Here is a 25,177-nt window from a genome sequence, read left to right on the forward strand (position 1 = left end):
TCACTGCCTAGTGAATATTTGGCAACATTCATACCTAGCTTCAGGTATGTACACTTCACTGAATTTTACATCCCCACATCTCGGTAAAGCACCATGGTATCCACTGGAACAAGAATGGCCAGGAAATCTGGCAGTGGACAGACCATGCAATAAAGACAGGCAATTTTATATCTGTCAAAGCAGCTACTGCAGGAAGCTTGCCAATGAACTACATGGGGAAAAAAAAAAAAAAAAAAAAAAGAGAAAAACTGTTTTTCTCAGACCATTAGTTAGACTGTGTTTTGGCCAGCTGCAAGAGAAAATCTGTTGCTATGGATCTCTCAACTGTTTTCACCTTTTTTCGTAATTTCCTACCTAGAGAGCATATTAGCTCTTTAAAGATAAACTTTCAATAATTTGGAAATGGATTCCATAGTTACAGGACAAGGGCTGCAGTTAAGAGCAAAGCTAGTTCAGCTGAAATTGAAATTTCCAAACATAAAGATTTAATAAAACTGAAATCTAGACATTATTAGGTCAGGTGAACCTTTAGGGTTTGTGTTCTAGTCTTCTATCTTTTTCTTCTAATTCCCAGGCAGTTAACTCATAAAAAGTAGATAAATTCAAAGAAAAAGTGCAAGTTTACTGAATCCCTGATAAATCTTAATCCAAATGTGCTTTGGTTGATATAAAACTAATCTTTTAAATACTAAAGCAACGAATAGTTAAATACATTTAAATAATACAAGAAATGTTTTACATGTACTAAAAGCAAAGCAAAAAAACTAAGGAAAAACAACTGGCATCAACAGCTTTAACAGAAGCATAAAAAAAAAAAAGAGCAATACGCTTTCCCACCCTTAACTACAATGTGCAATGGGATAGAAAAGGAGTCCTGAAGTGTATTCTACAATTTTGTTTAAAATCCTTTACAAAAAAACAAACAAACAAACAAAAAAAAACCCCTGAAATCATTTGCATTGTACTATTCTCACTGCAATATTAGAAGTATAGAGACCAATACAGAACAGAATGACAAACTTTCTACTTGTATTTCCTGAACTCCTTGGATTTGATGCATAAGGACACACTTTCCCCTTCAGCCTGTACCAACTCCAGGCACTCTGATATGGTGAATTTATTTTAAGAATTAGTTACAACAAGAAGCACAAGTATAAAACTGCATGGAAACACTACTGCACCCACTGAAGCTATGTTTTTGTTTGTTTTTTTTCCAAGGAGGAAAGTACATATTTTACTAATAGAAAATCTTCGATATCATGCAATGCCTCAGTATCCTATGTGTTATTACACCATATATGGTTAACATAATCTTAGATAAAAACCTCATTAGTACTATATAGAGAGAAAAATGGTTATTTTTTAAAGATTTTTTTTGACATTTTACATCTTAACTCATTTTTAACTGCCTTTAACTACAACTAATAATTTTTTCCCCTATCTTTGTCATCCAAGGTGGAGAATGTGTGAAGTTTTATGGTTTTATTTGTTTGGGTTTTTTACAGTATAGGACTTTGTTTGAACAGGGCAAAATGAAATGGTAATTATTCTGCCAAACAGCTTTGCTGGTCTTGAGAAATATCTGGCATGTGTTAAAAAGTGTTTGGCAAACTGCTCTGCTATTTCAGTGATCTGGAGCAGGGAGATTACACAGGAGGGAGCTGCACACCTTTGTAAAGCAGATGTGGCTTTTCACATACCTATGAAAATTGTTTGAATTTCCAAAACAGAGGTTCAAAATTATAAATTTTAAAGGGTTATCAAATTTTTAAGACAAGACAAGACATACAGCTAAACTTCTCAAAACCTCACTAACACCCTACCATCCAGCAACATAAAGAAACTAATTGCTTATTGGCCCAAGACTCCATAAGCTTAACAAAGCTTTTCTTGGCATTTTGTGTCCTTCCTGCAACTCTGAGCCAGGAAGAACTAGGTGGAAAGCTGTGAGCAGAAAGTGTGCTTCCCACCCATCTTCCAACACCCAGGCCAAACTGAGAAGGACATTCTATTTCAGCTGGGCAAGTAGACAAAGACAGTGGAGAAATAAGAGGTGGTTGAGGAACATGGTGAAACACATGCTGAAATTTAGAACAAGAGGAAAGAACTGACTGTTGCTTTGGAGAGAACAGAAGAGTCAGTAGACCAGGGAGTCTTTGGAAGATGGGTCTCCGTGGGATTGCTGATAGGTAGAGACAATCAGAGATCACTCCAGTATCCTCAGTCTCATGTAACTTTTCTGCTTAACTACTGCAAATGTGCTTTCCCTCAACACAGAGTCCCACTTTCTTATTCCCACTTTCAAATGAGGAGACTTTAGTAAGGCTTTTCAGGCTTTAGCTCTCTAGTTTGTGTGATTTTTTTTTCCCACTCTGCACTCAGTGAAGAATGCTGTAAGCTTTCAGAAGAGTCATGCATCATGATACAACCCTAAACTGAATTTATTTTTTACCCCATGCCATTTCCCCAGTCAGTGAACAGAATAGAACTCTTGGTATCCAGCTGAACACAAAACTCAGGTTACAGAGCAAAGCTGTTTTCCATAGTGCCCTCGCCTGAACTATTGCTGAGAGTGGAAACCATGTGGCAAATGTGAAATGAAACAATAATTCTACAGCTACCATGCTGCCATGAGGGTCTGGCTTCTATCTCTTCACTTCCTGCACATTATATCATTTAAACCAGCCCCCTGAGGATTACTACTATGTACTCTTGATCTTCTGGGTACTGAATTTGAAAAAGTGTTGAAAACTCATTGCTTCTGTTAGAATCAAAGACGATTTCTGTCTGGAACAGATAAAATGCTGTGTCATAAAAAATCCTCTGAGCTATCAGGAACAATGCATGACAGCTACCCAGAATCAGCAAACACATTTTGTGTTTGCTTTTTAGTACTTCAGTTTCTCACCAGAAATACTACTTCCACAATGGAAACTGGGGACTGTAAAGATGATTAATAATATTTGGGAACTACTCAAATACAAAGTGGTAAAACCCATAGAAAGTGAAAAGGGAAATTAAAAATTTTGTCATCAGAGCATGCTTTGATTAGGATGCTGTAAATAAAGCCTATGGCTACACACAGAATAGTGAATATGAAAATAATGAAGTCAGAAATCATCAAGTAAGCTTTACCCCTTTCATGCATGGAATGAAGATTGACTCCAAGGGGGAGAAAAAAGCCAGTAAGTGACTCTCTGATTAAAACCTGTGCCATTGTGCACAGTTATAACATCTTCCCAAGCATAGGGAAGACAAAATTAAGATTATACAAGCAACTCTGATTCTTAAATTCTACAAAAACAGCCCCCAAAAATAAAACAGACAAGAATAAAATCAGAAATTAAAAAACAGTTTAATACAGTTTGTGCACGTGTTACAGCTAAGAAAACAAAATTCTTTTTTGTTATAAACAATACAAGTGATAAACTGGTATTATAGCATATAGTTGTAGGAGATATAGAAAGATGAGTTTCTTATTTGTGTTTTGGTGGTAGGGGTGCTTGACCTTCCTAAGTAAAGTGCAACAAATTGGATTTTTAGCACCGCAAATTCTGTAACTCTCTATAGTGAACTAGAATCTGAAAGAATTAATATGCAGAGGAGCAAGGACATTAAATTACAGGTATATCTTCCTTCATTAAAGAAGTCTGTTAAAATATTAAAATACATTTATTTAAAGAAGACTGCCTGTGACTCTCCAGAATCAAGATTTTTATCTTTCTCAGTTCTTTCTGAATCAGTGTATATACACAAAAAAATATTTTCATATAAACATGCTTAAGTGAGACCAGTTATTTTTATATTAGTTGGTTCTTCTCATTACAAAGGTAATTCATACAATTCTACAAGTATGGTAAACTACAGAGTTTTTTCCTTTATGTCAAAAGACTAATTAACTTGATTTTTTATATTTATCTACTTTTATGTAACATCACAACATATTACAGAAACACAGTAAGATTCATATAAAGTAACTGAAATACCGTGTTAGCTAAAGTTTCAGATTAAACATGAGTCAGTTCTCTAAATCTACACATTAAACCAGTTTCAGGTTCTGTAGAATTTTACACAAAACCTCATGTTTGTAGAGCCATTAGGGCCTTGCTCACTGCAGCTTGTTTACATAAGGTTCATTAAATTATTTTAAAAGTTACTCTATAACTTCTTGTGCAGAGTTTATGGCTGTTACATCAGATGATGCTCATTTATATAATGCTGTTAGTTCTATATATTGAAACTTCATTATATAAAGTTATCTATAGTCATTATGGTCAGCTCATGAAATTTCTTTTTTTTTCCCCTGCATTATGATTTCTCCTTTGGATATTTTCCAACAGTAACTGCAAGTAAAGCATCTGTATTTGAATACTAACACAAAGCTCATTGCTATTCACATTAAGTTAGTAAAAGAAATGAGCATCTTGGAATAACATGCCAAGCTTTTCCTCCCAAGCTGAGTGTTTTATTCCACTATTAGCTTCAGCCTAACTTTTCTTAGTTTAATCTTAGGAGCATTTATTGAGTTGCAAAGGTGAGGCGCTGTGCAAAACAGCAATAAAGAAATAGTATCATGATAAAGCCCCATTGTTTCCCAGCACACAATCTACAGATGTTCAGCTGTCAGTACAAACAATTCCTCTTGTGTTTTTAGAGCTGTGAGTCTGCACAGGAACTTGCACTCAGGTCAGTTTGTCTTAAAGTACTGTGTAAAAGTAAAGTACTGTGTAAAAGTAAAGTACTGTGTAAAGAGATGAGAAACACAATACCCCAATAACAGAGAGCACTGCACTCGTTTGCCTCAGTGTAATTGCTGGAGGAAGAGTCAGAACTCTCCCTAAAAGTAGCATCAGCATCCTGATGATGTCTTGCTTTAAAGGGATCTTGCTGGCCAGACTGATACAACCTTGTTTCAAGTATTGCAAGAATCACAAGAGTCAGCCTTGTGAAATGAAACAGGTATGAGTGCTCTCATCTCTCTAATTACATACAAATATCTACTGCTTCTCCCAAAAAAAAGTTATATAATTTCGATATTAATTGATTCCAAAATCTGGCCTTTGCCAAATATTAGAATTTATCTAGAACAGCAAAATTCAATTTTTCAAGCTTGAATGAATGTATTAAATTACTAAGTTATTTTTAAAATCTTTTTATAAGCATTCTGTGCAAGATTAGCAGACTAGTAACAGCATTTCTACATTTATTATTAGGAAAGACGTGAAGAGACAGGAAAGAAAATTGTGTACATGTAGCAGCTATATCAATCTCATGCATTTGCTTAATGCATAATGCTTATGACAATACTAGTTTTCTATGCTACTCAAATGGAATAACCTAAATATTAGGCTGAAGCACCACAGAAGCAGTTTATTAGGAAATGACAGTGCTGGAGAAAAAGGCTACTTACAAACAAACAAAAAAAAAAAAAAAAAAAAAGAAAAAATATTTGTCAGAAGTAATAAATTAAACAAAGAAGAAAGTTTCAAAGAAACTATGCAATTGCAAGTACTACTACAAATATTTTTAAAAGATTTTCAAAAGAGCAGTTTCATCATCTGTCAGATCAAGACAGAGATTCCTAAACACTAAATGTATGATTGTCTTATATTTAAGCTGGCCAGCATTTCCTCAATATATCCTCCATTCAATTCCATGGTGATGTATTTAGGTACGATCACTGATTTCAAAGCTCCTGCCCTTGGGCTGTTAATGACATTTGGGAATTTCTATGAATTGGTAATCATGGAACATCAACAACAAAAATCACCAAGTCTGAAACCTTTTACACTTTACATTATTTGAAAATTAAAACCAAATTTTACCTGTAATGGACATGTTTTTATTATAGTAAACATTCATGACTTGACTATGCCATCTTGCCATTTAAACTGAACATATTTTAGTCCATTTTGAAAAGTATTTAGTGAGATCATAAAAATATTAGCAATCTAATTATTTTCAAATATAAGGGATACTATTAATAATCTAAACAGCTGCAATGTCAGTGAATTTAATTAACAGTTAAAAATATGAACAACAGGGAGCAAGGCAACATGCTGTTTCTAAAGATGTGCAAAATGGAAGTATCCTCTCCTTGTACCTGGAATATTGATGACCCAAATTCGCTCTAGTTCACTGAACAGGCACAAGCCTATTTCAAATTACTGAAAGGATACAAAGAAATTTGTATGTACTTTCTCTTCTAAACCAATTCAGAAGGCAGAAGTCAGTACTTGCTCTTATCTTCCTGAGCCCACCCAAGCCCAGCTGACAGCCCTGAAACTCTTCCTGAAGTTTCTCGAGATGACTGAGAAAAGCTAGAGCAGACCTAGGGAAGCAAACTGCGCCATGAGCCTCCTCAAAGGAAAGCAACTTGGCTTAGATTTCCCCAGTCAAGATCTGAAAATTATCTTTCACTTCACTAATGCAAGCAAACTACAAGTGTTTACAAAGGTTTTCACTGTAAGACACAGTGGTTACTGGTCTTATTTTTCATGAACAATCAGCGTTGAGACTTACTTGTACTCAATCTCCTGACCATTTTGATGAAAACATGTATATACTATAGAAAAATAACTAATAAATCTATAGATTTTTCAGGTGCTGTTCTTCCTGGAAGATGTATCTGTAGAACAGTTATTCAAGCTGAATCTTGAAGGTCTACAAAAAATACCTCTACCCCTTTGCCCTCTCATCTCCACAAATTTTTTAATCTTTTTTCTTCTTCCTAAGACCATAAGATGTAAAAAGCCATTTTAGCCATTTTATTTTCTAGAAACTGAGACTAGGACAAATAGATCCTGCTTTATTTTTTAGAAGAAGGGGAAAAGCCCAAACAAATGCTGATATTTGCCATCTGTATAACACTGCTAAAACTTTCTTCCAACTATGTTTAAGGACCTGTGGAAAATTGGAATCAAAAGTTTCTGCTGAAGAGCTCAGTTTTCTACAGTGGGCAATCAAAAAGCACCATATTTGCTTTTGTTCTGTGCCTTCCAAATCCTAAGCCTACCTGCCAAGTTTCATGGTTTTAAGCAAAGCACATTTTTTATGTGTTTCGGAACACAGTCCCCCAGATAGGTCATTATTACTTATTGCTTTTATGTGCCCCAGCCTTCTTGAAATGACAGTCAGCTTGGACAGTCTGCTCTGCCTGCCCTGTGTCTGATGATACTGGGAACAGATGAATGGGAGGCACTCCTGGCTGTTAGAGCTGCCTATCAACGTGAGTAAACACTGTAGGGCCTGATGATTATTTAGTACTGACAGTTTTGGTCTGGAGAGTAATATGCTCCAGACAAAAATGGTATTTTTAGTATATTTCCCAGGTAACTTCTGCATGAAATGGGTCTTTCTCATAACAAGAACTTTCTGTACTCATTACTCACCTTAAACAGTTTAGGTTAATGTATCAGGCAGCACAGACCTACTGGCTAGTCAATTGTTGGGTACCTGATGGGAAAAACTAAGTTCTGCACAGTGTATTTTAAAACTCAGGGCTGGCAATTGACAAAAAGAAAAAGCAGTTTGAAATTCTTGACTTTTATTTAACTGAGGCCCTTGACTTGGTAAATCACCAATTAATATTAACTTTGTTAGCCTGAAACTGAATTAGGTTGACTGCAGTACGTGGCTTCTTTGGCTCCTTCTCTGGTCAATGCAAGCAGTTACTTCTAATGGTGTTAAAGCTCAGATGAAAATGTTAAATAGAAGAGTCAATTGCAAGGTCATTACTTCTTTTTACAAAGTAATGAAAACAAAGTACTTCATGCAATATACAATTATAGGTTAATGACACAGCCCTCCAGAGTGGCTCTAGGGCCTTGTTCAATTTAAAATACTGATTTAAACAATTCCAAAGTAACATTAGGTGTAAATAAAAAATGTTAGTCACAATTTAAATGTTATATCAAAGATACCTATGATTTAAAAAAATGAATAGGTGACGCTTTTAATGCAAATATTTAAATGAGAAAGTGTTCTAAGCCAGTATGAAAACAACACTCACTAAAACTAACTATTACGAAGACAGAGTGGGAATCAATCTCATAAAGCAGCTTTTGCCTACTCATTTACCTTGGAATATCTGCAGAATGAAATAACATTACCATAAGACAAAACCCAACAAATTGAGATATTTTGCTGGTACCTTCTGTACAATTATATGTTGCAATGCTGTATGAAAATAACCCATAACTATACTGGCTTTACAAAATAATTTTTTTCTCACATTATATGACTCATTTCCATCACAAAGAATCACCCTAGGTTCTATTTCCAGTTTCTCCTACAACAAGAGAGAAGATGGCAGGATATATTTCATGGTGATTTTGATTCTCATGCAATTAAAAATTAAAAATAATTTATTTCATGTCAGTGCATTTACATTTCTCAGACAGAGAAATACCTCAAACAATCATTAAAAAGTAAAATACCAGAACATCAACTTTCTGAGTAGCAGCAAGTTATAGACAATAAAAAGATAAAAATAATAGATAGATATTTACATTGCTGAAATTCACATCCTTCAAACTCTGCCTGGAGTTCTGAATTAAAATATGAAAGCAAGAAAATGGTATTCAGGATCTCTTTGGGACAAGACCAAGTTGTGCTGCACAAATATTTTTTCATCAGAATCAAGCACAAGTACTGACCTGAGCATTTCATGCAGCATATTTAGAAAAAAACTTTTATTGTAAGAGCCAAGAAAAAAGATCTTTTATGTACAGTATGTTCATTAAGTCTGTCTTTAGACTCTGAAACTTATGGATAAGAATGGGAAGCACACTGGTCAGGAGAAGATCACAGACCTTTTATACCAACATTCAGCAATGTCTCTGGACATCGCCGTGCTTCAGAAGGATCCTGTCACGATACAGAAGATTCTGGAAATCACTCAAAAGCAAACCAAAGAGCAGTGGAGAACTAATCCCTTTTGTACCCCCATTCTGTGCCCCCTCTGCCTTAAGGCTCTGCACAGCCCCACCACAGATGGACAGTCTCTGCTCAGAGAGGATTTAGTAGCTGAAAGACTTAAAAGGGAAACCTCTGTCGGAGCAAGGTACAAAATCTGACAGGAGAAAACCTGCTGGAGGCAGGCTGGCACGGGCCAGGGATGGTCAGAACTGGCCAAGTCCAGCTGTCACTGTCACCCATGCTCAGGGGAAGACAGAAACTCAGCCACTTCGAGAAGCCACCCCTGGGAGCCACTGGGGAGGACTCTTTCACCCCTAAATGTGTCAGCCAGGCCAGGCCAGACTCTCTGGGACCTTTCCAGTGGTGCTTCTGCTTAGCTGAACTAATCTTGTGTGCTAAGCAATACACAACTTTTTAATGTGCTAAAACCTGTGTATATTCTGTTTTGCAGATCCGCAGTGGAAGATGCTTGAACGAAACAGAAAGTGTGGACCCTGCACACGGTCTTCTGTAGAGAAAAAACTCATCCCAAGCAAAACCTTCCCCTGGAGACCCCTCCTAAACACAATACCCACACACTCACTCACAGAAGTCATCCTGAGATCATGGCAATAGAACTGAACTTAGGCAAGAAACTAATCTGAAGCAAAATTGCTGAAACGGGAGATCTGTCAGCAAAAATAATGGTCAGTGACAAACTGGGCAGCTGCCCATCCCCATGGGACTAAAACAAAGGAAGATGTGAATGTCAGAGCTTTCACAGAGTCCTGTTGGATGACACAGCAGGAGAACAGCTGGCTGACTGAAGGATGCACATGACATGGGGAAATACTGTTTAAAAATGAGAGAGATTAGCCTGCAAGACAAATGTCTGTGATAAAGGCAAAATAGTTGTACTTGTCACTGGAGGCCATTTGCTGTAAAATGTAACATTACTTCTATCCACATATTTCATCCATTCATAACAAAGTAGATGTCATCAGGTTTATGAGTGACAACATTGATTTTTAGTCAAAACTAACACAGTTAAGCCTTCACATCTGGGGAGAATGTGATTTTTTACTTCAAGTAATTACACAACTTCTACAGTTTCTTCATGGCCACTTTTCTAGTCTCTTTGGTGTCTATATTAGAAACCAGTGTGACACCTCCATTCTCCCCCACCACCTTCTTGTGGTGGAAGAAAGGGGTTAGAAACACACTGGAATACAAAGCCTTTTTCTAGCCTCCCGTCTGTTTTGTTGTTTTGTTTTTTTTTCCCTAATGTAAACATCAAAGTGGTCTCAGAGCATGGAAACTACTGGAAAACTGCAATTCAGGAGAATGAGAATGAAGACAACATTAATCAATAGAAAGAAAACCAGGTACTTTTAAAATAACTACAAATTTACTCTTTAATATATACACAGTAAGTATGACTGAAGCACTGGACACCCCAGGTCCAGCCCATATCTTTCACCACTGACAAGAAAAATGCAGTCTAAAAGATAATCAGAATTTTGAACAGAGATATACCTATTTTTGACACATCCCTGTCAGAATAGATAAACAATAAATACCAAACACTTAGGGTTCTGCAGTAGAATAATAAAACAATCTCTGCTGCAAAACCTATAGTACCTAATTTGCTGAAAGAACTGAAAAAATTCAAATTATCATCTCTTACTGGAGTTCTCCTGTAGGAAGTTTAAACAAACTGATAAATCATGTTTTTATTTACTTTTTCTTTTGATGCAGGAAGTTGCTAAGTTTTTACACAAGTAACTTACTTTTCACAGCAGTATTTCATATGCTGTTCTATATATCTGTCCTTTCCCTTCCAAATAGCTAACCAAAACAGCTGGTTGGGACAAGGCTTATTTAGGGTGCCCTTTCCTCAATTAGGACAATTCTCTGAAGAAAATGTGTAAGAATTTGGTTCCCAAGACAACAGATTTCTGAACATATAAAAAAAATCCAAAAAGGCATCACTCACCATGCACACACTTTATTTTCCACATGTACCGAGAACCCCTGAGAGAAGGCCAAGAGGAAACCAGCCACTAATTCTGTGCTGGAGGCACCCTACTTCATGCTGAGCAGGCAGAACTCTCCTGCCACATTGGAAACTGCCAGCGAAGCACCCTCTGGCCAAACACAAAAATACAACCCATCCCCGTGTTCAAGCGGGAACCACAGAATCACATAGAATAAACTGAGTTGGACTGGACCTTCAAGAATCACCAAATCCAGTTCCTGGCCCTGCACAGCAACATCCCCAAGTGTCACACCATGTGCCTGAGAGCATTGTCCAAATACTTGGTGAGCTCTGTCAGGGTGCTGTGACCACCACCCTGGGGAGCCTGTTCCATGCCCAACCATCATCTGGAGGAAGAACCTTTTCCTGATACCCCAAACCTCCCCTGACACAACTCCAGGCTGGGTCCTGTCACTGTCACCACAGAGCAGAGATCAGTGCCTGCCCTTCCTCTCCCCTCACGAGGAAGCTGTGACTGCAGTGAGGTCTCCCCTCAGTCTCCTCCAGGCTGAACAGACCAAGGGACCTCAGCCCCTGCTCACATGCCTTCCCCTCCACCCCTTCGCTATATTTTCCCTCTTTTCAATGCCCTCTAATAACTAAATGTCTTTTTTATATTGTGATGCCCAAAACTGCCCCCAGAGCAAAGCAGAGCAGGACAATCCTTTCCCCTGCCTGGCTGTCAGTGCTGGGCCTGATGCCCCCAGGACACACTTGGCCCTTCTGGCTGCCAGGGCCACTTCGGGGCTTTGCTTACAGTACATGAGCTGCTTTAACAATGCCAGCTCTGTAACTGGCTCTCCAGAGATAATAATCTTACTTATGCCTCACAATAAAACCTAACGAATGTGTGGTTTATGTGCCATCTCATCTGTCACTTTCAGTCCACGTCAGAAAGTATGATTTCCCTATTACACCTGTATGCATATCCCAGGAAAGTTTGGCAAATTATTTTGGACATTTTGCCATCTCCTTTTAAATAAATATGTACAGGAAAGCACAGAAATCCTATCACTGAGTAAACACAGCAAGACATACAGCATATTGGAACAAACACAGATTTACAGAATATTTTTCACGCCACATTCAAGGCTGGAAGGGCATTACAAGGAGGAAATGATTGTCACAAATTAAAAAATAGGAGGGAAGTGACTAGCCATGTATTTGCAGCCTGATTTTATTCACATTGACTGAACACTATCTATAAACATGTAGAAATTAACATTATATGTTGAGGATCAACACTGATACCATTGATACTTACACAAAACACAGTTCCCCATTCCCATCCCGGCCTTGCATTTCTTCTTGTTGTGTGTCTGGCACAGCTTCCCTCTCATCAGGAATGCCACAGCTCATTGGGAGGAGCTGGTACAGCCCTCCAAGACAATCCAGGATGTTTATTTTCCACCATCCTCTCCCATCTTATGACAGGGACACAGGCACACAGCCATTCCTCAAGAGGTCCTGGGAGCAGCTGCAGCCACTGTTTGAAGCCCACTGTACCTCTATTTCTATTTTATATTTCTATTTTCTGTTTCTATTCAATCTATTTTATTTTTGGTCATTGCTTTAACTGGGGAAAATGTATTTCCTTCGAAATCTTATCCTCCATTCCAAATTGCTAGTTGCCACAATATCCATAAATTTGGTGTCGTTTAATATTGGTATTCTCTATTTCTACTGTTCAAAATGATGATGAAAATAATGGAAAAAAATCATAAAATACTCATTCAGAACATCTTTTCTAGACTAACTCTACCACTCAACTGGGCTTATTCTTGCTTCACCTAACCCATATTTTCATAGATTAGTGAGGAGAATATTAGTTGAGACAAATTTGAGCCAAATACTAAGGTCAATATTTATAACGTCTACTGCAAGTCATATAACTCATATGAGTTATATGAATATTAGCAACTCATACCCAATTCAAAATTATAATTTGCATTACCATAGTACTTAAGAATCAATCTTGAACCAGAAGCCCACTGGGATAGGCACTGGATAAACATAAAAATCCACCAGGGGGTTGCTGACCTATAGAGTTCACTACCTGAGTACTAATAAAGACAGAACAGTGAACAAAGATGCAATAGAGCAAAAGGTGAAAATAAGAAGAGCAACAACATATCCCAAAGCTTTGGAATGCATACCTGAAAAGAATTATGGTTAAAGAAAAAAACAAGCAAATATCAAATTCCCAAACACTGGAAGATGTTCTTAAGAAAGAATTTAATGTATGACAGATAAATAGATTTGAAAAAATGTGTGTGGAGCTTTTCTGGCATAAGAGGCAAAACAGATAGAGAACATAAATTTACTAAATTGCTAGTAAAACCACTTTATAACAGGTTCACTTTATATCAGTATGATTATTAAGAGGCCAGAAAGAGCAGTGAGAAGGTGAAAAGGACCTTGCAACCAAAGACCTGTATTTATATTGGATCTGATGCAGCTAGGGAGAGGAATCACTAAAAATGTACACAGAGCCTTCAAATAATTAGGAAACATCTAATTTTGCAGAAGACTAGACTGTTCATCAATTTTTTTTTCTTTTTGAAGTGCTTCACATCATTTCTCACTACTGCATTTTTTTATTCTGATCATATGTCATGTTTTGTTCTAATTAAAATGCTGTTGGGACCCAAATATTGACTGCTTCTGTAACTGGCAGAAAAATACACCTGACTTTGTTCACATCCTCTGAGCATGAGACAGCTAATTTCACATTCCAATCCCATGTTCCTCAAAGAAAGAAAAAAAAAATCAAAAAGCCAGAACCAAACACATCTGTTAAGGCTCTCTAGGGGTCTCAGTCCTCACTGTTGCTCTGTCATGACAAGGTCTAGAGGCATTACTGGTGCCTCAGTCACCCCTGAAGTTCTGTCCAAGGAAAATAAGGGTTAAGTCCATTGAGATCTTTTATAAACTAGATACCAAAGAGTCAGACACAATATTAAACCACATGTGGAGATTATATTTATCACTAAGACTTCTCAGCTTCTCCAATATTCAACCAGGGTTTATGGTCACACATATGTTTTCATATTTAACGTATATGCCAAGAAATTTTCACTCTGTAATTTTTGTTTGTTTGGTTGTTTTAGAAGGTATTTCTATACAGTCAAGACACCTTAAGCTTTCCTCTTTTGTACCAATTCCTGAACACTTTCAAGTACAATTCTTCACATCTTTCTGATGAGCAGAATAGCCTGAAGAGAAATAAAGTTCAGCAACTACTGTTACTTCATAGAGAAGTTCAGAATACCTCCTCAATAAGTTTCACAACGAACTGCAGGTCTCAACATACAGGCTCATCATAGGCAAGTCACTATCAATATAACTGAGAAGCATTTGCACATGTGAGAGAAAATATAACCTGAGAGACCTAATTAATGGAATTAAAGGGAAAAATACAAATAAATATTGTAATACACTTTAAAATCCTAAACCACACATATCCTGCCTTTTATTACCTGAAAAGACCTCTTACAAAGCAAGCATGCTTGCAGGACCAGTATTAAATCAAGGTATATCTGGTTATAGTCTTCTTGGCTTTTCCCTTTTCCTCCTAAAAATTTTCCTTTTTCTCCTTTCAGTGGCTGAAGTAATTTAATATATTTATGAATATTTAACAAAAAATAAGATAACAAAATCTGACTATTTCTATGTTGGGATTACTTTTCATCAGGTATCAGATTCCAAATTTATCTCTGCCATATTATAACTGACATAATAAGGTTATATGAAACAACTGTTTGAAACATTGACCCACTATATTTTAAGATTCATGAGCTGCTTTGTACCTTGAAGTATATCAAGCATCTTAAAATTGTTTGGAACAGAATATGTCAACCTAAAAGCAAATTGCAGCATCACAAAATACTAAATCATCCTCTTTTTTTTTTTCCAAAATGTGAACTGTGCCACGATCATCAGAATTTATTGATACTACAGAGGAGAAAAAAAGTTATTTAACATTATTATGGGAGATACTAGTAAATATAGAGACTACTTTTCACAGATTTCCACTTATTTTGAGAGGTTTATATATAATTCATATATATATACACACACGTATATTTATATGTATCTATATCTATAGGTAGATAGATAGATAGGTCTTCCATGCATCAGTTGCAAAGCAAACCATCTATGCAATACATCCTTTCTCTTCCTATATGTTTTAAGTGGGATTTTAGATTATGGTATAGCTTTTAAAATGGCATAAAATTTCATATATGCTTATTGTTAAATTCTCAATTACTTTCACAAATTGTCCCACTATCATTTGTAGATAACAGATGTAACAAGTGACACTTTTTCCTTTAGATGAGGCAGGTGATGCCAGGTGATTTATGGAACATTTTTATAGAGAAAATAATGTTAAATTACACTGCTCATACATTCTGTCTGTTTATAATTAAAGGCAAATTCAGGCATGCACAAGATCATATTCTGCCACCAGTGTATTCATCAGCAATGCAAACATTTAGATAATTACATAATAATCCATTCTTCACTGGCAGTTAGCAGCAGAAGAGAAGATTCCTACTTTAATTTCCTGATATTGCTGTAATTACCATAAGCTTTCAGAATAACCAATTCCCTCTAAAACATTACATTCATCCAACTCCTCTGTTCCTCTGTATGGAAATCTGAGGCAGACCAGCTTGCTCACTTCTGCCTACCTAGGCAATGTCACACACCCAGTACTGGGCCCTATGCATGTGCTTCACACAGACATGAAAACCATATCCAAAATCATAACCAAAGCTCAGTGCTGTTTGTGTTTGGCTCTCTCTGTGCAACTAGAAAATGGTATTACAGACAGGAAATGCCATATTCCAGGGGTGCAGATTTGGGCACAGCTGTGTTGAGCCATATGGTGCCTCATGACTCGATTGCACGTGAAGAATCTATAAAGCTTTGATTTCCATCTTCACTAGGACCAACCCAAGCTCAGAGGTTTCTTAATTGTGCCCCACTGATCAATTCTATAAAGTCCACACTTGGAGACAGCAGAGCTGTCTTTGTAACTCATGCAGAAAGCAGACATGCTGTTAGAAAGGAAAAATACATACACACAGGTTCATCATAATTTGTCTAAACACTCGCCAGGGGAGACCTGTGTACCCGTATTTGACACCAAGACAGGCTTAATTTCCGTATCAGATGCTGTGGTCTCAAATTAGTCTTCCAGAAAACAAACAAACAAACAAACAAAAAACCCTCACTAAAGAAAAATTCCCAGAAAAATTACAGATTGATGTAAATATGGCCCTTTCCCTCAAATATGCACAATCTACAGAGAGAAAGGAAAAAAAATGTATCACGAAATTTAATTGCCAATAGAATAATTCTCCATAAGTAGGAGACAACTAGCAAGCTAAAAATAGCTAAATGATAAGTGGGCCTAAGTGACCTAGATAATTTGAAAAGGATATTGCAGCTAAGTGAAAGGGGGTAGAGACCTATTAAATGGTTTTCTTCTTTAGAGGTAAACGAATAGCATAAAGAGAATACATTTTTTTCTATTAAGTCACTTTGCTCATAGTCTTATAGAACTGGAAAACATAAGATTTAAAAGATATTTGTAATCTGCTTGACCTTCTACACGTATGTTTCTTGCCAATCCAGAAACTGAATACCTCTTCAATGAACTATAAGAACATAAAGTATTTCAACACCAGTTTCCTCCCTTTGGATAATGGGGAAAACTAACTGAGTGGCTTTGTGTGGTATAGAAGGTCACAATATAGCTTAAGGCTCTGAAATGTGGGTTTTCAAGTGTATTTCCATTATTTTGTGAGATATTAATAAAAAGCATCTACTGTAACAACAAACCAAATGTAACAGTCACAGTGTCTTACAGTCAACTTTTTTTTTTCTTTTCATATTCAACTTGGGATTTTTATGTGAAAACTAATTTCAAAAAGACAACTTCACCATCCCAGATTCTCAAGGAGAATAGTTTGGTGCATTTTCATGCAGAAAGTAATTTCTACTTTTATGGTTTAACTTTACTCCCTAGAACCACTCTTTTTTTTTTTTTTTTTTTTCCCACTGATTGATATTTAACAAGCATTTAGGCATATTTAGTCAAAGTTTATACAGTTTATCCATCCTCCATTTCTCTGAAGAAGACAATGGGTTTCATACATATTGGGTTGGACATCAAAGAGCGGGGAGATTGCCAGAAACGAGGTGTTGTGCAAATGGCTTTGGGGCTGGGCCAGTTGAAGGAGATAAATCACCACACACCAGCTGCTGGCCCAGCTACCTGGTAGCTGGACATTTTGTGGAGATAAATGTATCTGTCCTCTGGGCTCTCCTCCCTCCTAACACACTGAATTCCCTCACAGCCTAAAAGTGTGCTGGGTGGGTGTGTTCATTCCTCTGTCACAGATGGAGTCTCAACAGAGCCTCCAGCTTTGGGATTACTATTTCTGTGCCTATGAGGGCCATTTTTATGTTATGCTAAATATGGTGCCATTAATATCTCACTATGGGAAGTGATTGTCATTTCCTGGAAAAAAAAAATCTTGAATATTCTAATGCATAATTAGCATGAAATTATTATAAGAGGGTAAAATAAGAATTGCTATTCTGGGCAAACCAAGGGCTCTTCTAGGTTCATACAACTCAGATAGTAGCCTGTTCTCCTTAAGAAAAGAGTACAAGCATAGCACAAGTGCAAAATCACATGGTGCTTCTCAATAATGCCCTAATTTCTATGAAATTATGGTTAGAATTTTCACAAGAAATGTTCTCTTCCTTAATGTTCAGAAAATTCAGGATGGACTTAGATTTCTTATTGATGTGATCTGAATAAAAAAGAAAAAGCAATGGAGACACATATGAGAGTCACTATGAACAGATCTGTGTTGTGAAGTCTCAGAAGAAGTAATATAAGCTTTATCTATTAAAGTGTTTTTTCTTTATGCAAACAAATATTAAATATCAACTGTCATTCAATCACCTTGCCATTCAGTATAATGAAATCACTCTTCAAGCTTTTGGTTGTTTGTATGTGACCTGAATGATTTTGAACTATCAGTAATTTTGCCACATCCCGGTACCTAATAATCATCAGCTCAATAGAAATTTGCATGCAACCCCACTGCCAGCTCCCCTCTGTTGTGTAAAATTACCTCATTTCTGTCCTTTTTTTAATTCTCTTATAGCAGCTTTGTGAAACATAAGATCTTTCTCATTTTATTTGTTTGAAAGAAAAAAAAATATTTACAGATGCACACTTCTTTGTATTCATGCCGATTCTTTTGAAGAAGCAATGCAACTATGAGGCCTGACTTCTTTGAAAACTATACTGATTTTTCTCCATTATATCAGATGGACTCACATGTCTAGTAATTTGAACCATTTCTGGCAGAAAGAGAAATAGACAAAGTAGTTTAAAGTATTATCAATATTAGTATCCTCTTCTGGATATAAGGTTGAAATCACAGAGTACAAAACAATCGATGGCTTAAAGTTTATAGTTAAGTCTCTCCTGATCCATTGTTTACTGCAAAATTATTTCTGTTATAAGAGGTGACTTCTAGTGTCCCTGAAATCAAGAGAGATGCTCAGAATCACACTGTGTGAAGAAAGGTATTAATGCAGAAGTCCTCCTAAGTTCCCTGGCAGTAAGCAAAACAGGAAAAAATTGTTAACTAGCAAGCCATTGCCTAAATTTCCATGGATGCTCCTGTGGAGAACATGAACAGCCTTCCCTTTCCACCTCCACTTTGCCCCAGACAATTATGCAAACCAGAGCTTGATGGGAAGGGACAAAACAAAATCTGCTGTTGGCTTTTGAGGTGATCTGTTTATTTCAGAAACACACTGTCTCATGAAAACCAATGACAACTTGATATAAAAAAGATGAAAGAGGAAATATTTGATTGAGAGATCCATGGCACCCCTAGAGCAGAGATCATCACAATAAGGACTGGATGTGGCAGATCATTTGGAGAGGAGATCACAGGTGGAGACAGCCTCCAAAGTGAAACACAACATATGCAGAGCCCAGTCTGGCTTGGTAAGACCCACCTTGGGATCACCAGCTCTCCAAACACCACCCGCACCAGCACCCTCATCCCATTGTCTTGGGCCCATGGGAGACCCTGAACCCCTGACTGCTCAGTCTCTGGTGGCTGAACATGCTGTGGGTAGCAGGTCAGCACATGAACATGCCAGTGTGATTTGTGCTCCATGACGATGAAGGCAGTCATCATTTTAGGCAAGATGGATGTTCTGTATAATTAAGACATTAGTAGCAAGATATATGACAAAAACTGGAATGTTGTTCAATGTGATAAAGGAATTCCAGATGGCTTTTATTAGTTATTATCCAATTAATCCATCAGCATCTCTGCAAAGTAGTTAAAGGTGCATGGTTTTATTGCCCTACAACACACACCCTTTACAACCTGATCATCTAGCAGCCAGCTATCACTAGATCCGTGACAGTTCCTGCTTGTGACCTAGGGAAAAAAACGCTTCACTGATTGCTTTAATTGCAACTGTCTAGAGACAGTTTTTCCTGTTTTCCATGTTTTTATATAATTCACACTTAATGAGCATATTCTTTAGTTCTAACTGCTCCTAGGAGATGCATCACTTAAACTTTACTCTTTTAATATGGTATAGTACTTTTTTAATATGGCAGTAAATATACATATGGTATACTGTAGGAGATAATACCATATACTCTCTTAATATAGTATACTAAAATAATATCTGATATTATAGCGTGGCCAGCAAAACAAGGACAGTGATGACCCCTCTGTACTTGACACTGGTGAGGCCACTTCTCAAGTCTCATGTCCAGTTCTGCACCCCTCACTACAAGAAAGGCATTCAGGTTGGGACCCAGAGAAGGGTAACAGAGCTGAGGAAGGGTCTGAGGGAATTGTGGGTGTTCATCCTGGAGAAAAGGAGGCTCAAGGAAGACCTTTTTGCTCTTTGCAACTTTTTTTTAATTGAATGAGTTGTAAAGCATTGTAACAAGTTGCCCGATGAGGTGGGGAAGTCACCATCCCTGGAAGTGTTCAGGAAATGGCCGGATGTGGCACTGAGTACTATGGTTTAGCTGACATGGTGGTCAAAAAGACCAAAAGCTGGGCTTTTCAAGCCTTAATTATTCTATGATTTCTTACAGAAATAGTCAGGTAAGAATACTAACACTAACTTATCCTGAGTGAATAACTGAATAATCAGTACAGACTCCACAGACAAACTCAATTCCTTGCTGATTTAAGTAAAAATTAAAAGATTAAAAAATGTCAAAAGAAATATGTACTGGGTTCTTTCCCATAGGCAAAAATACAAGAAGGAACTGTTTGGATGCTGCTTCACTATTCAAAAGCATGAGATAAGATGGTAAACAGCATAAGTGATAGCCTGTAAGGAGATTATAATTGACCTTGACAGGTGTATTCACTTCTTTTGATTTCCTTCCTCATCTTTTCAGCATAGCTCCTGTTTCTGACCTTAAATATTATAATTTTGATTCAATTTGTCTTGATTTGTTCTATGAGGACACCACTTTTGAATGCATATTTGTCAGAATTACAGAAAACCTTGCTATCTACAAGCCCTGTGTATTGCCCATAACTGAATCAAGACCTCCCTTTCCTCCCTCTCTGCACTCTGACCAGTCGCCTTAAGAATTGCTCCCTTTAGGTTTTGTATCTTATGCAAACACAGCACTTAAAAATTCTGAGAAAGTGATTGAGATTTTTTCAGTGCATTTTGCCTGAACTTCCTCAGTATTTTAGAGTCGTTGCTATCAGGGTGGCAAGATAACCCTCCATCTTTTTAAGTAGGGATTTTTAATGTTTCATGCAGTAATGGAATACGATCCTGTAATGGAACCCTGTTTCTACCTGTGGTGATAAACTGTGTTGCTTATACCTGATTGCATTATATGTCTCATGCCTGAGTTCCTTGTACAAAATGCCAAATGGGCCTTTAGATGATTCTTTTCCCCCCAAAGAAAACCAGTCCTTGACTTAAAATGCCAATTTTTACATGATTGTTGACTACAGAGAAAAGAAAAAAAAGAAAAAAACAACACATTTGAAAATTGCCATAATATATATATATATATTTTTTTTTCAATTCAGGACTCAGTTACTCTGGTATTAGAATATACAGAACATTCATAGCTTGTTTCATGCACAGACATAGCCTCATAGATTGTTTCATCCTGCAGCCAAATAATAGGCAAAAAAAACCAAACCAAAACAAAAAAAGATAACAGTCTCATTTAATATGTATTTTAGAACAATGATTACCTATAATGCTTGTCTATAAGGTCAATATTTATAGCTTTCAACAGAATTCCGAGTGGAATTGAAACTTATTACAATTTATTATTACTATTTTCAGGGAGTCATGTCAGGGTTTGGTTGTTGGGATTTTTTTTAATGTAAAGGATCTTATTGTTACAAATAGTTTAGGATATAAAGCAAACACACACACACGCACACATATATATACATACATGTATGTATATTTTCTATAAACTTATTTTATATATATTTAAAGCTGTACCAGACTGAACAGAAGAAATTGCTTGTTTCATTCTTTTCCCATAAAATCATAGTTTCAATAGAACCAACACCAGGTACACAAAAAGCATCCTATTTTTAAGTCTGCAATATATGCTCTCACTAATATTGGCAGGATTTAAATGTGATGGGCTTAAACTGGCAAATCAATCAAACACACTGTGAAAAGCAAATAGAAAAGAAAAATGGCTATCCTGTGCAATAACACCTGTCATGTACATCATTGAAAAATGTGGAATTATAGCAAAGTCATTGATATGAGCATTAATATTTAATAAGACTTGGATACAAAAACATGAGGGGAAAAAAGGTACCAGAGTGGGGGGAAAAAGGATTAAAAAAAAAAACAACTTTAATAACTCTAATAATTATCTAAGCAAAAACCTAATAGGGTGTCTATGTCATTTTTGCCACTCCCGTTGATAAATAACTGTGGCTATCATGTGCAGGGTGACAATTTTTTTTCACTTCAGAACTCGCAAATGAAAGATCAGAGAAAAAAATGGAGGAAAGCAGCAATAAAAACAATAGATATTCTTGAAGTGTTGGTCTAGAAACATTCCCAAAATCTGATGGAGTCACTTCTTATGTAAAAGGCAGATATGAAAGGTCCTGTGCAAATACAGTTATTTGCAACCACTTAAAAATAAGATTATTGTTTGTTAGTAAGATCATCTTTCATAATGTTACTTCTTCATTACAAGTAGAACCTAAAATATAGGCAATGGTTTAAAGAAATTAACATCAATAGAAGTTGCATTTGATCCAGTTGTAATATCACATCCATCAGCAGACCCCGGGAAGGAACTGAAAGTTTTTATACACAATACAGATACCTCAAAGCATAATTTAAAAAGCAATACACAAAAATACAACTCCTTACTGGACTGGGGTGGGTAATCTTATTATCACCAACACTGATACATCAACACCCAAAAATGCAATCTGTAACACTCATGTGGTCTACCCAAAACTAAATACTTTGTGGTTTGAAGTTTTCTTAATTTTGGGTTGCCTGGCAGTTTTATTACCCCTAAGGCATACTTTAAAAAAATGTTTTATGTATTTAAACACATGGGAGGAATTACCAAACCTCCCGATGTCAAAGACAGACTATAAAAAAAGGATATATGTGCGAGAGGCACAAATTTCACCCACTGTCTCAGGCAGAGGAGGTTTAGGGGTGGTACAGAGCAGCAGGGGAGGGCAGGAGCCCACTGTAGGTCCTGGTGCAGGTGAGGAGCTGGGCTGGTGAAAAGTTGCTCCCTTGTTTTCAGTTTCACTGTTTAACAGGATGTGGCACTGACACAAGGACAGATGCTGGATCTGTTTAAGTGATGCAGAAAGATCAGGGGAGAGAGATCCACTAATCCTAAATGTACAAGCTTGCACCTGCTCTTCTACTCTTTCATTGATCCTGAGAGATGTGATTAATCTTTTTCAGATAGGGAGAATGGTCAATATTATTTGCTTGAGCATCACTAAGTTTCCATAACATTCAGACAAATGTAGACAATAGCTCAAAAATTGTTTCTTTCTCCTGGTTTTATTTTTGAACTTTCGAAGTATAATGTGAATTCACTAAAGTCTTATTTGTCTGCATGAAGAGTTTTGCTTTGGAGATTCTGAAGATGATTAGATGTAATAGTAATGAATTCTGAGCACGGAAATGATGATGTCTACTGCCAGCAACAATCATGCAAATTTGTAAATGTTTACAAATGCACAAGCTGACATATGCACCACTGAGACCAATATTGTAGTACTATATTTAGCTTGTTCCTATTCCTCCCTCAAGATACATATACAATAATAACTTCAAGTGAAAAATTTTATTTAGATTAATGTATTTTACTTAAACTGCAATAAAAAAAGATGACAGTTTGAATAGAAACCTAGGAGGTACAAGGCCAAATGTGAGGAGGAAAAGGTGAAAGGTCTCAATAAACATAACTTGATTATTTTTTTCCCTCAGTAAAATATATTACAAATGAAAGTCCAGTGCCCTCTATTGCCAGCAGTAGTGATTACTTTGCTTACTTGGCACATCTGATACATTTCAGGGAAGCTCTTGTTATTCTACAAGAGTCCATAAAAACAAGACCATAATAAAAAGGCATGTATTTTAGTCCTCCTAACTTTACTAATTCGCTCAGAAATTTCAGATTTCATGATGCGATACTACATCATCCTAGAAGGCTTTAAAATATAGTCTGTATTCACTCAGACACTTCTAGTGGTGAAAGCTTTTTGTCATGCAGATTGTTTCAGATAATACACTTTCACAGGTGTTGGGAGTAATTTAGTCATTTTCGTGGAAAATAATTTAAGCCTTAAAATTTAATTAGGAGAAGTAGCATAACCTTTGCACATGCAAAAAACCAAAAGATACTGAGAATATCATCACAATCTTCAGTGGCCCTAGTGCAGCAGTGCAAGATTTAATTCTCTCTGATTAATGGGGATTTCCCCCAAGGGCTGCTGCACTCATAGGCAGGATGTCTGTGGCACCAGAGCTAGGGAATGGGATCAGGCTTGGAGATGGGTGTAGTTCTGCTGGAGAAAGAGCCCATTTTCCCCATGGAGAAGCTGCTCCTAAACTGTAGCTAATTTTGAATTTATGCCCACTAAGGCAAAGCAGAGGAAACATGTCAGTGCTTGTACAGTCATGGGAGCAGACAGAAGCCAGCCTCACTTGCATGAAAAAGGTCTTTTGAGATACACAGCCAGCAGCCTCAGCTCCACCAAAAGATTTGCAGATAATGAGGTGGAAGGAGAAGTTTCACTTATCATCAAAGTGAAAATTAATCTGCTCTCCAAAAGCTGTCTTGTTAAACTGCAATCATTTAGATACTTTTTTGGGAAAAAAAAAAAACAAAAAAAAAAAAAAAAACCTGCAACAGGCAAAGTTGTAAAGGCTCCTGGTAATGGGAGAATGTTCTGGAGGAGAAATATTAGAAAAATCCCTTCCCTTCAGGCACACAGAAAACAATCTTCACTGTCTGAACATTAATTTAAATAAACACTAAAGTGCAACCAGAACCAATATAGAGACATTTCGATTTGCTTTTTTGTTAATGTCAAATGTCTATCTTTGTGACCAGAAACAATTTTTCTCCTCTCCAGGATTTCAGTGAAGGATTCTTTTCTGTACTGACAATTTGCAAAGCATCTCCAGCTGTGTGACAGCCACAGTGGGTCATGAGGCTCAGGCTTCTCATGTTACCAAGAACCAGAAAAAAAGATAAATCCTCCCTCTTAAACACTTCTTTGGTTTTGTCATGCTGCATTGTGACACCACACACTTTCTTCTGCTCCTTGCTCTCACAAGAAGTGATAGCAGAAAATATCTATCTCCAGTACTCAGGCCCCTACACTGGGCAAAATTAAATAATAATAAAATATTTATTATTTTAAAATAAATGTTAATTATTTATTTATTAAAATTAAACAATAAATGGATTATTTAGGGAGATACTTTCTAGGTATTTTACCATGACTAAGCTAAAAATTTGTTTTTTAAAAAAATTATAAAAAGTCAACAGGTTAGTAAAGCTGAAAGCTTGCAACAAGTATTGATGCTATGTGCAAAATTCAATGCATGAGGATCTTTGCTGTCTTTTAGCTGTGCCTGTTTCTGTTCTTAGTAATGTTCTGT

At 36.6% G+C, this 25,177-nt stretch overlaps 1 protein-coding gene and 1 long non-coding RNA gene across 17 annotated transcripts in view; both read right to left on the minus strand.

Annotated features, from left to right (window-relative positions):
* Nucleotides 1-24,623, minus strand: part of LOC121470894 (uncharacterized) — a 69,869-nt gene extending 45,246 nt beyond the window's left edge. The window contains exon 1 of the long non-coding RNA XR_005982172.2: nucleotides 55-24,623. This is a non-coding gene — a long non-coding RNA (uncharacterized lncRNA). The remainder of the gene's footprint in view (nucleotides 1-54) is intronic.
* The window catches only part of DMD (dystrophin), a 1,135,802-nt gene that overhangs the window by 825,870 nt on the left and 284,755 nt on the right, over nucleotides 1-25,177 (minus strand). The gene's annotated exons all lie outside the window — the stretch shown is intronic.

This window comes from Taeniopygia guttata, chromosome 1 (assembly GCF_048771995.1).
Source record: "Taeniopygia guttata chromosome 1, bTaeGut7.mat, whole genome shotgun sequence".
Taxonomy (NCBI): domain Eukaryota; kingdom Metazoa; phylum Chordata; class Aves; order Passeriformes; family Estrildidae; genus Taeniopygia; species Taeniopygia guttata.